Genomic DNA, 6190 nt, shown 5'->3' on the forward strand with positions numbered 1-6190 from the left:
TCCTATTCCTATCTCTCTAAATGCAATATCTTCTCTAATAAATGTAACACACCCACCCCCTACTCCTTCCCTCCTATCACACCTATCACAATCATATCCACCTAGTCTAAAATCTAAATTTGGTCTCAACCATGTCTCCTGAACACAAATAACACTGGGTTTGCTAGAAAGCTTTTTTATATATTTTTTAAATTCTTGTCCATTGGCCAACAAACTTCTAGCATTCCATTGGCATCAAGAGGATCATTATTACTATTATCCAACCGATGCTTGATCCTGGCTTGCCTGAGCACTGAGGTCATTTCTTACTTCCTCCCATGTCAGCCCACGGATATTTAGATGATGTACTGTTGCCTTCACAATTATTTGTATTCTTTCTGTTTTAGATTTAATCTCCATTGTGGCATTAACTACCCCTGCAATGAAAATAACTAGTTTCTTTAAGTCAACCAATACTTTTTCTTTATTTACCTGTTCTACTTCTTTTGAGATTTGATTCTCCACTCTGTTTCTTTCATTTTTTCCTTCTCTTGGATTCACCATCATCACAGCTTCTGCATATGTGATCTTATTCTGAGTTCTTACCTGTTGTATTTCCCTTTCCTTTTTCATCACTTCACACACCCCCATAAGCCACACTGTGATTCCCCCCACAGTTGCAACATTTTGGCTGTTCATGATTACATTGCCCATAATCATGATCTTCTCCACACCTGGCACATCTCCTTCTGCCTTTACATACCTTGGCTGTATGTCCAAATCTTTGGCAGTTGTAGCACCTCATTGGCTTTGGAATATATTCTCTAACGTTATAGCTCAAAAATCCTAACGTCACTTTTTTGGGTAGCAATTCCTCTTCAAAATCAAGTACAACATACTCACTGTCTTTCCTCACTCCCTCTCAAGTTATTTGTATCCGCCGAGCACCTTTCAGAATTCCTCCTTTTAGGTTTGATTTAATTTCCTCCATTGAGACTCCTACCGGAGCTCCCCAAATCACTCCTTTACTCCACTTATTTTCCCTTTCCACACGACTTGTATTTATTACTTTAAATTGTCCTATTTCCTTAATTCTGCCAGCCCTCTCCCTCTGCTCTTCATTTCTACAAACAATCAGTAGATTTCCATCTCTTAAAACCTTTGCCATATGTATGTCGCCAATCTGGTTTCGTTGTCAATTTGTCAATTTCACTGGACTCATTGATGATATTCCCTTCTCCTCGCCGAATCTCAGTATCATTTTAAATTTCATGGTCACTCTAAGATACAAAATGGAAGAAAGAGTTAAAACTGAACACAATATTGCTACTCAAGCTGTGTATGAACATTTATATATATATATTTATTTGCTTCTTTTCCATTTTGCATGTACTTGTACTTTTACTTGCAATACTTAAGTACGTTTATGATTTTAAAAATACTTTTCGTACTTAATTACAATAAATATCACATACTTTAATTAAAGGGGTCCTATTATGCTCTTTTACAAAGTCTTGATTTTGTTTTGGGGGTGTACTAGAACATGCTCTCATGCTTGGTGGTTCGAAAAACGCATTATTTTTCACATAATTTACATGATTAAAATACCTCTCTCCCCAGGCTGACACAAACGGCTCGATTAGTTCCGGTGAATTCAGTTTCCCTGTTTCCCCCTCACAGCGCCTGCGCAACTTCGCAGTGTTGCCAAGTCCGCAGTAGTTTGTAGTAGCAATTGGGCGGTTTTTAAAAAAATATCCTGGCAACCCTGAAACTTCAGTACTGAAATCATGACGTCATGATTTCGCCCCGGCTAAGCAAGTCAGCTTATGGTGGTTTTGCTGTCTTTCGGCAAGCAACGTTCATTTCACCATGTTAATTAGATCATTTGTAATTAAATACGTATTAATGTACGTGACGTCCTGTTCAATCGCAACATAGAGTCAGATTTCCCTGCTAATTCTAACGTTTGCCTGTTATGAAGTGTAACACCATTCATTACCATTAGACAGTTCAATTCCTTCGTCAGGGGCATTCTTTTGTTCAGACGTTCACACGTGTGTGTGTTTCTGTTAAAGGGGTCATATGATGCGATTTCAAGTTTTCCTTTCTCTTTGGAGTGTTACAAGCTGATTGTGCATAGATAAGATCCCTGAAGTTGCAAAGACTAAAGTCTCAAAACCAAAGAGATATTCTTTATCAAAGTTAAGACTCTGCCACGCCCCCCTAAAACAGCTCGTTCTAACACGCCCCCACATATCTACCTCACTATGTGGCAATATTTGCATAATGCCGCCCAAATGTGCACGCAAAGAAAGAAGGCGTGGTTTCAGTAACCGCAGTTAGTGTTGAAGCAGCATGTCAGGGAGACGCTGTGTGTTTCTAGGTGAAAGCAAAAGCACTTTATTTGGCCTTCCGAAAGTAGATGCATTTAATATAGAAATTAAAGAAGGTAATATACCAGGAGGGAAACTTTTCTCAGGCCTCTGGAAAAATCTGTTCCCCCTGTGTTTTCAATGTAAAGTCTCTGTAAATAAATACAATTTAAATTCACGTCTCGCACACTTAAATGCCCTTTGTATGGAACATATACGCTCCCTTCGAACTGGAATCATGGAGGAATATCCGGTAAGGTCCACTTCGCAGGGCACTTACAGTCAAATATAACAAACGTATGAAGCAATAAGAGAAACATACTAAATGTGCAGAGTGGGGGTACGCGAGGACTGGAAATGAGAACCGCTGTTCTAGACATGCCAAAAATTTGAGGCTACAGCACAGCAGCTCTTCTTCTTCGTCGTCTCGTCTCATGCGCTCACTCAACCAAGCGTTCTAACAACGACCTCGCCCCTCCCCACCCCCCAACCATTCGAATTTCTGTAGGCGGGAGTTCTTTGTAATGAAATTCTAATGAGCCGCTTCTTGATATCACAAAGCCCGGAAACCAACGCTGTAGTCCAAACGAGCCGTTTGCTGTAGTTCTTGAAAATTGATTTTTTTAAAAACTAGATATCTCCCTTTGGAGTGGACTTTGAGATTTGTTTTGTTCTAGATCTTTTTTATGCCCAAACATACACACTACACACTGACTAAAATTAAAAAAGTGAAAAAGCATAATAGGACCCCTTTAAGACTTTTACTCAAGTAATATTCTAAACGGTGACTTCAACTTCTACCAAAGTCATTTTCTGGTAAGATATCTGTACTTTTACTTGAGTATGGCTTTCAGGTACTTTATACACCACTATGGCTCTGATGGTCTCAGAGCAACATTTTACTGAACAATACCAACCTGATGCGGAAGGGGGCGTCGTAACGCCACAGTACGGCGAGTGTCTAACCTCTCTTCCGACCAGTTAGTTACCAGTGAGGGTGGAATTATATGAGTCTTCATTCGTTGAACATCGCCAACCATACTGATGAAATTTCTCCTCGTCGGTGAAATCATACTAGACCTCAGCTTGCCTAGACGCCCGAAGCATGTGATGAAAAGCAGGGCATTTTCTCCCTCAATCAGACAGAGCAGTGGTACTCAGTGGGGGAACGTGAAGCATTAGCCTGCATCTGGCGAATTTCTGTAGGCGGGAGTTCTTTGTAATGAAATTCTAATGAGCCGCTTCTTGATATCACAAAGCCCGGAAACCAACGCTGTAGTCCAAACGAGCCGTTTGCTGTAGTTCTTGAAAATTGATTTTTTTAAAAACTAGATATCTCCCTTTGGAGTGGACTTTGAGATTTGTTTTGTTCTAGATCTTTTTTATGCCCAAACATACACACTACACACTGACTAAAATTAAAAAAGTGAAAAAGCATAATAGGACCCCTTTAAGACTTTTACTCAAGTAATATTCTAAACGGTGACTTCAACTTCTACCAAAGTCATTTTCTGGTAAGATATCTGTACTTTTACTTGAGTATGGCTTTCAGGTACTTTATACACCACTATGGCTCTGATGGTCTCAGAGCAACATTTTACTGAACAATACCAACCTGATGCGGAAGGGGGCGTCGTAACGCCACAGTACGGCGAGTGTCTAACCTCTCTTCCGACCAGTTAGTTACCAGTGAGGGTGGAATTTGAATATGAGTCTTCATTCGTTGAACATCGCCAACCATACTGATGAAATTTCTCCTCGTCGGTGAAATCATACTAGACCTCAGCTTGCCTAGATGCCTGAAGCATGTGATGAAAAGCAGGGCATTTTCTCCCTCAATCAGACAGAGCAGTGGTACTCAGTGGGGGAATGTGAAGCATTAGCCTGCATCTGGGCCTGCGAGAGGTGGCACTTGTATCTCTATGGCCACGCTTTCACCCTAAGGACAGATTACCAGGCTCTGACTGCACTACTTTCCACATCTGGGACAGGCCACAGGCCACTGAGGCTACACCACTGGTCCGACCGTCTTCGCCAGTATAATTTTGACCTTAAGTTCACCCCAGGCAGAGACAATGTTGTGGCCGATCTACTGTCCCGCTCTGCTCAGCCACACACCACCACACACACGCACACCGACATGGACCAGGTGGAACGGCACATTGTCCAGATGTTACACACAGCTCTTCAGGCCGTCGTATCGTTACAAGAATTGAAGGAGGCATCGGAACAGGACCCGGTCCTTTCTCAGCTCCGAGTCTATATTCTGAATTGCTGGCCTCAGGGGGTACCAGAGGGGCTGGCAGCATTTTCCAGAATAAAACAGGAGCTGTCCTGCTGGAATGACACCTGTGTGGCACGCGGCCTCCGCACAGTCATCCCCAACACCCTACGTGCACGTGTCTTGGCAATGGCTCACGAGGGCCACCTGGGTATTGTGAAGTTGAAGCAGCGCTGCAGAGACCAGGTTTGGTGGCCAGGGATAGTTAAAGACATCGAGGCCCTGGTGAAAGACTGTGCTGCCTGTCTCTTGAGCGGTAAGACTGGTCACCAGGCCCCCCCACCCTTACAACCTCTTGCTTGGCCATCGCAACCCTGGGACCACCTGCAGCTGGACATATGTGGTGAGATACAAGGAGTTCCTCATCACCAACGCTTCCTAGTGGTTGTCTATGACCTCCATTCGAAATGGCCTGAGCTCATTGCCACCGGCTCTGTGACCTCTCAAGTCATAATTAACTTCCTGGACTCTCTGTTTTCCCGCTGGGGCCTTCCAAATACTATCACTACTGACAATGGCCCGCAGCTGATCTCAGCCGAGTTCATACCTCAAAAACAAAGGTATTCATCACATTCGCACGGCATACTATCACCCCCAAGCTAATGGTGGTGTCGAACGCTTCCATCAGTCACTGAAAAACAGTCTCAGAGCGCACTTGTTCCAGGGATGAACCTTCTTACGGGCCATCCATCACACACTGCTGCACTACAGGGCCACCCAACACTCTACGACGGGGGTCTCTCCAGCTTTCCTCATGCTTGGCCGTGAGCTTCACCTTCCCCTCGACAGGCTCAGCCCCGCACTGCCTCAGGAACCACTACCGAGAGTCAGGGCCTCTGTCACCCGCAAGCAGAGGAGGATGAAGCAGAAATTCGATTTCTCAGCACGCGTTAAGGTCCCTGACATAACAGGGACCTTAGTCGAAATGGCCTGAGCTCATTGCCACCGGCTCTGTGACCTCTCAAGTCATAATTAACTTCCTGGACTCTCTGTTTTCCTGCTGGGGCCTTCCAAACACTATCACTACTGACAATGGCCCGCAGCTGATCTCAGCTGAGTTCACAACATACCTCAAAAACAAAGGTATTCATCACATCTGCACGGCATACTTTCACCCCCAAGCTAATGGTGGCATCGAATGCTTCCATCAGTCACTGCATTCTCACGACCTTCTCACGGGCCATCCATCACACACTGCTGCACTACAGGGCCAACCAACACTACGATGGGGGTCTCTCCAGCTTTCCTCATGCTTGGCCGTGAGCTCCACCTTCCCCTCGACAGGCTCAGCCCCGCACTGCCTCAGGAACCACTACCAAGAGTCAGGGCCTCTGTCACCCGCAAGCAGAGGAGGATGAAGCAGAAATTCGATTTCTCAGCACGCGTTAAGGTCCCTGACATAACAGGGACCTTAGCCACGCAAGCCCTGCCATCTAGGAGATTCCTCCATGAGACTTGAGCACTAACTCGCCCTCTCATTTTCCCTACAGAAAGCAGTGTGTGACCAACCAGCCCCACAGGAGCACTACACGGACCCTCTGCACTGGGAAGAAGTAAG

Source organism: Sinocyclocheilus grahami, unplaced genomic scaffold, assembly GCF_001515645.1.
Source record: "Sinocyclocheilus grahami isolate Dianchi unplaced genomic scaffold, SAMN03320097.WGS_v1.1 scaffold342.1, whole genome shotgun sequence".
NCBI lineage: Eukaryota > Metazoa > Chordata > Actinopteri > Cypriniformes > Cyprinidae > Sinocyclocheilus > Sinocyclocheilus grahami.